Here is a 7,401-nt window from a genome sequence, read left to right as displayed (position 1 = left end):
GGGGTCTCTAAAGGGAATAAAATTATCTTATCTATCATAAATATTTTAACAATGCCTACAGCCCTATGCACAACAGTGTTACTCTATTTTATGTGGTATTCCGTCCTTGAGGGAACTTTGTCGTATATTTTTAGCAAATTATTTGTTTCATTTTTTTTTGTTGGTTAAGCGGGCATAACTCTCTGTTACTGCGCAAATAAGGGCATAAATATTCTTGGAAAAATATATCGAAATTACGTACACGTGTTCTGAAACAGGGAATCAGGGAATAATGTATATATAAAATGAAATAACATTTTGAATGTAAGTAGTCAGCTCTTGGGCACCAATAAATGGATGACCGTTATGATACTTATCTTTTTTCTCACCTAAATTTTGTAGTCATTCGCAAAATTTGTTAAGAGATTTTAATGACATTTTCAACAATGTACTGGTTCATATACTTTCTAAATATCATTAAAACGATGCAAATCGTTTTAAGATTTTAGGGGCCTCAAATAGTAATGGTCGCTCACTTGAACCAATGGTCCATAGGCGATGTGGTGCGATGCTAAGGGTGTAGAATTATTTCATATAAAGCTTTCGGAAGGTCGGTTGGGCAGATGGGCACCTGTTTCTTCCTACACCATCAAAATATGACCTATAAATATGCAGGTATGACGTCAAACCAAACAAAACCAAACACTGAATATCTCAACGAATAAAATTGCATGAAGCAGTATACGTTTACTTAACTACAAAACCAACTTTTTTCTGATAGATTTGCGAGATGCGATGTGAGTCGAATTAAGTAAAGACCGCATTTATGTTAGCGTCATATTACAGCTATAACTGTAAATGATCTACTATGACGACATATCTCTCTGTTCTGTATCAATCACTTTATTAAAGTTAATTTAGTTCGAAATAGTTACATTTTTAAAACACATGTACTGAGAAAACAAGATTATCATTGTTCCTGATTCGTGTATGATAACCTATAAGTTATGCGGGAACTCTCATGCTCTAATTCTCACAAAATCATGCTCACAAATTTTCCCCATTTAATTCAGTATAACCTTCTTACCCCGACCTTTCTTCTGTTCCCCTTCTCGACTCTTCAAAAGTTGTCCTACTAACTTTTCAATTGTTGTATTAAGCTTTTTCAAATTGCCTTCTATTCGATCTAGTTTGTCTGCTTGGGTTGATTGTACAAAGTTTTTCAATCCTGTAACATTCAGAGCATTCAATATAGGTCCAATTGGTGTAACTACTGTAGCCCCATACGAAGTCCCACCAGTTACCATGCCAACGCAAGCAATCTCTCCGTCATGTCTTCTTGTAAACACAGGAGCACCAGAATCTCCTTTATCTGCAAATGTCGCAGAAGTGACCAACAGCTGACCATGTAATTCATAACTTAAGTTTTCCCCAAGAACAACATTTGCTGTTTTGACAGAAATGCTGATATCATCGTCGTTAAATTTAGCTTCTGTTTTGTTCGTTTTCCATCCAAATTTAAAGACTAACGGAGAATCAGCCATCCATAAATAGTCGTAGGTAAGTCCAGAATTGTATGTATCACGCTCATCTGAAAAGGAAATGTAATATTTTAAAATTAACCATGGATTAAGTGAAGATTCTTACATGAAACTCCTTTGGATAAAAGTTTTTGAAAATTATTTCGTATGTAAAATTGATAATATACACTAGATCTATATAGGTCCGTCACAAAAGGTACATTCAGTCGTCAGAAAATACTGACTCTGATAAATCTCACCGATATACATATAATGTTTTACGATGGAACTGCATCAATTTTATGTTTTACTGTCTAAACGTTGTAGCTATATTATGTAGAAAAAAGCTGCGTAGCTATACACATAAAATACTGTAAAATTGACGTTTCAGCTAGGCAATGTTCTCTTTTACATGTATAGTTGGATTTGCTTTATATGAAAAAGCCAGGGGAGATGCGTCCAGTACAAATAATTGTCATACATTCTGATCCTACCAAGTTTAAACAAACAAAAAGAAGGCACTCGGAAAGGAAATTCGAGAATGTCCAACAAACCGGAGGAATCCGCTTTTGAACTATCTCTGGATATTTTATTTTGCCGTGTTAAAGAAATCATCATTTAAGATTTTAAGAAACGAATCATCTGATTGTATATATGCATTCAAGTAAAGCATTTTGACTAACTTACTTATCTAATTCATGAATTAATACAAAAAGGTTTAAGTACTTAACTCCGTGAAATTGTCTTGCTTGAGGACGTCCACTTGTGATTTTAAATAAAACCACTTCATATCCTTCTTGATCTATTTCGTCACCTTTACAATACAAAGCTCGGACAATTTCACCAACTTTTGTTTGACCGCAACGCCAATATACGTGACCAAGAGACCTATTTTCCGGAAATAAGGGCCAGATTATTTCCTCCTCTCTTTTAAGTTTTTCAAACGTCTTAGAAGGCAGCAGAACATGAGCGGAGGTTATTCCACAAGTACCATATCTAGGATGTTCAATGAAACCACAAAGCGCACCACTTTGCTGTGTATCACTCGAAGGAGAGTTTTCAATCTGACACCCAAACCGTAGACATTCCTCCTTCTCTTCCTGAGAATGCATGTAAGGTGTGAATATTCCCTCTCTAACATCAGTTCTGATATTATTGTAACTGGCTTGAAACGGTAGTTCGTCAATAGGAATATAACCTTTCACAGGAACATAAAGACAGATACATGCTTCCCTAATTAAATTTGGACAAGAGGGCTTGTAATTTCGAGATCGTACTGGACTTATAGCAATTATAGAGAGATATTTATGAATTTTCATTAGTTCCTTTCTTTTACCATTAATACATCTACAAATGGAATCTCTTTCCTCATTTGTCAACTTAGTTTCTAAATATATAGGATCTGCAAGTACGTCCTTACCCTCAAAGCTAAATTTGTTATTGTCTCTATGCACATATCTATACCCACCACATAACTCAATTCTGTGGTTGATGTCAGTATGAATAACAAACGTTACATTTGCCTTATTCTCCAATGTATAGGCAGCCCAAACATGTGTTACTCCATCACTTGCCTTGACAATTTCCTTGCATATATCATTACATACTTGCAAAATTAAATCCTTCTCCTCTTGAAATACTATACATATTTCATCAATGGTCTTTTACTCCTGGGAAGTGTACCTGATTTAAGCAGCTCAAAAGCAAGCGTTTTGTTTTTCTGTTTAATGCATCTTCTCCAAATAGAAGTATCTGTAATAGAAAACTTAAATGGTTGGTTGAAATCGTTGTTTCCTTTATTGCGAATTTAAAATACTTGCAGATGATTATCCACAGAGGAAGTGTTGTAAAAGTTGCTGTATATTATGCATTTTTAAAGAATCTGAAATAGATTGAACCACATTATTTACAATTAAGTGGTTATTTAAATAAAGCTAAGAAATACTCTTTTTATTAAAGGCTACTTTCATAGTTAACATAGAAAGAGAAGGCTTAATATCAAATAGGCAAAAGCCACGTCCAAAGAGCACAGCCCTCCTCAGATACGCATTTATCAGCCCAATATGTGCTTGCCGTATAAACTGGAGGTTTATACAGGCAACAGAGGTTTATGCGGTCACCTCAAAACGGAAAAGTACGGTGACGGTTTTATAAGTCTGGGTGAATCGTTGAAAGTGCCCGATGAGCATATCCTTACTTCGACAAGTCATAAAATAGCACCCTATGAGATTTTAACATGGGATGCCATATCACCATCAAGGACGGAGCCATAATTGTACTATGACAGCGCCCTATGAGATTTTAGCATTTAACATTTTAACCATCCAGGACGGTATTACAATTTTACCAGTAGATGATAGCACCCTATGGGGTTTTATTATGGGTTGCCATATTCCCATCTAGCACATTACCATTTTAATAGATCTAGACAATATATGATGAGAAAAAATAAATGGAGTGCTGTTGAATTTCTGGGAAATGTATAGATACAAAGCTTTTGTCTATGTCCCTAGGCTGTGAGGTGTTATAAACCTTAAGGCAAAACAAGAATTTATTGTCTTGGACCTTAAAAACGATCTTAGCGTACTACTTAACTTGCAGTAAGTGAACCTTTGAGGTTACAGTATAGTATGCGTTTTCGAAAATCGATGACAGTAATAATACAATAACTTGTTGAAATCTCTTGTACATTTACAAACTCGGAACAATCATAGAAAATATCAATAAGCCGTGGAATGGTGGCCTGTATTGAGGAAACGATACTGAACCAAGTTTACCCAAAATAGAACCTCTTTTCCTACGATTGTAAATTTTGGCAACTTTTTTTTCCAAAACAAGGAAGACCTTTATTACCGAATGCAACATAGAACAAAACATTCTACTGTCAAGTGAATAAATTATTAAACCATAAATATTGCTCAATTTTAAACTAATTTTAGCCTTTCTTATCTATTTTTCAGTTTCAAATTAGAAGGTATACAACTTTTAAATCACGTTAACCAAATTTAAACATGTATATAATTATTATGTATGGAGACAGGCTTCCTTAGCATAAACACAATACGAGGCCTGAAAGTTTCACGATCTGACGGCATTTCCGAGAAATGCTTTGTCATGTTTCGAAGCGTGAAAATTGAAATTAGGTGTATTTTTCCTGCTACACACTTATCCAGACGAACAAAAATATCATTCATTGACAAAATAGGATATATACCTATCAGTATTTAATCCATATTCCTTTTTACAGTAATGAAAACCCTCATAAACGCATCACCAAACAGGAGTTTTTATACTTTCGTTTCCTTCGAAGTAAAATCGAGTACACATTCATGTACGTGTGTTTTGTATGTAGCCTAGTGTAAAAGATATCTACTAATTAAAGACATTTTTCTTTAATTTAATGCACTTGAGTTTTGGTTCAAAATAAGGGAATGACATAATTCAGAGCAATATACTTATATTAAAAACAGTAGAGCGTATTGTCGAGTTACAATTAAGATGAGGACAGCACATGCACCTATTCGAATGACAGAGACTGGATGAAATTTATTTGTTCAGAAGCAGCTGTTTGTATTTTCTAAGAATCTGTGATTTGAATGGTGAAATCAGTACTTTTATACTATTTTTAAAGTGCAGTGTTGTTTTTATATTTCTTCTAGAATTATCTGAATGTAAAGGCAAATGACCACCGGCCGCCAAATAAAAGCTAGTTAGATATCACACAATGTATTAGGTTTTGTGTTTATCATTCTGCTCATTCTGTTTTAATTGAAATTGCCATTATGCATCCAGCGAAATTGAAAATCAATGGAAATTAACCTTTTTTTATAAATCAAACAGGAACCACATTCCTTTGACAATAACATGAACACAAAATACCAAAACCGAGTAATAGAGTAGAAATAATCATAAGGGGCGGACAGAACCAGAATAAAAATATACGTAAAAGGAGCCAAAAAGGTTAATAGATTTATTTACAAAAGGCATCGGTAATTTCAATGTGTTCCCATTCTGCGAACGGAGAAAACATGAAGAGCTAAATCATAACTTGATGGAGCTACTAAGCTGACTCTTAAATGTCGCAATAATCTATCTAGTCCAATGCAGAAATTAAGGTTGCATATACTCTGGAGCACCGCCATGTGTATTACTCTACAGATAAAGGAGCAACTTAACAGCAAAAATGTACCCACATCTGATGTTCCTAAATATAATCAGATTAGTATTTATTCGTAGATTCATGCCTTTGCAGTACACCAATTCAATATTTTAGTTAACTATCGACGATTTTAGTTATTTCATTGATTTTGCAAAGGTGGCTCTAAATTAGTGACAGATACGTTGCCCTGCGAATTTTCATTCAAAAAAAATTATATATAGCACATAACAATATTTGTGTCCGTTATTTACCTGTTCAGACTAAATACGCTTTATAGTTTTATAAGAAATGAAGTTATTTAAATCTTATGTTTGATAAAATATATTAAATTGAATGGAAAAATAACGTAATTTACACAAATATCAGTTGTCATAAAACGCACTTCATATACTAGATTATGAAATAATATCATCATGTGGATTAACATACATACGTTGATGAGGGAACCATACTATATGAACAATATATCTGTTGTTTTGTAGATATATCAAAAATTCTAACATGGTTGGATTTGATTGCCAGTTAAACAAAGAACAAAAACAATCTCGATAAAATCTACGATAAACAACGGTTGCTAAAAATAGCGCACAATGACGTAATATAGTCAGTACCCGCTGTTCTTTTTACCCCCACGTGTATTAAACATTTTATGAATGAAACTATGAATGAAAATTTAGGTCACGTGATGTAAACAAGTAGTATTTTTGACCCAGATTTGTACTACTAGGCTACTACTTCGTCTGCAAAAAAAGTAAACATGGCGGACATGATAAGAATAGGTGCTATTTGTGAGTTAAGAGGGTCAAAAGAAGACTGGAGAGTTATTGATTATCGTTATGACGGTTCAGTCTACAAGTATGTTGTCCAGTCACTATATTCAGGGATCACTAAATGTGTTTTTACCTTTGAAATATTTGAAAAATATACTTCAACTTACAAGGAATTAAATGACTTTCTCACTCAAGTCACTTGGTTTGGAGGATATGAGCTATCTTGACGATGAAATGCCAGACCCAGACTATGTCAATATTGAGACTGGTAAAAGTAACATTGACAATGCTACAAATGAAGTCCTCTATGAAACACTAACAACTACATCTTCCCTTGTAGATGTACCTGAACTAGTCCCTGGTCCTTTAGCTGACACAATGGCTTCTGAAATCACTTCTGAAACTGAAGTACCAAAAAAGCGATTTAAAGCAGCAACAGAAACTTCCGTCAACATATTGCGGGCACAGAACACTGAAAAAACAATTGACAGACAGACAAAAGGGGTTGTAAAACTATTAAAAGGTATCATCAATCATTAATATAACTTTTTATCATTTCATCCCGATTCCCCTTGCTTGACCAAAAAAAAAAATTAGCGTAGAATTCAGATGCATAGGAATTGAACCAGAAGGGCATTACCGGAATGTTTAAATATATCCGAATCTGAACAATGAACCGTTGTATAACTAAATCAGGCAGTAAGTGTTCATTTTCATTCTAGAACTTGCTCATTATGCATGATGATGGAACCGGGATTTATTTTACGTCATAATACATGGAGTTGTCTGAAACATTGTTTATCACTGAATATACAATGGTGAACTTCCTGCAAACTTGACAGACAAAAATTTGAGCCATGATTATTTATTTCTTCCGAAATTTGACCAGTCTATATCATTTCAGCTAAACTCTCCACTGGGACTTGAACCCAGACCTCTTCCTACATACCGCAGGAAGCATTCTTACCTTTAA

This window comes from Mercenaria mercenaria, chromosome 14, assembly GCF_021730395.1.
Source record: "Mercenaria mercenaria strain notata chromosome 14, MADL_Memer_1, whole genome shotgun sequence".
Lineage (NCBI taxonomy): Eukaryota > Metazoa > Mollusca > Bivalvia > Venerida > Veneridae > Mercenaria > Mercenaria mercenaria.
Note: the sequence above shows the minus strand (reverse complement) of the source record.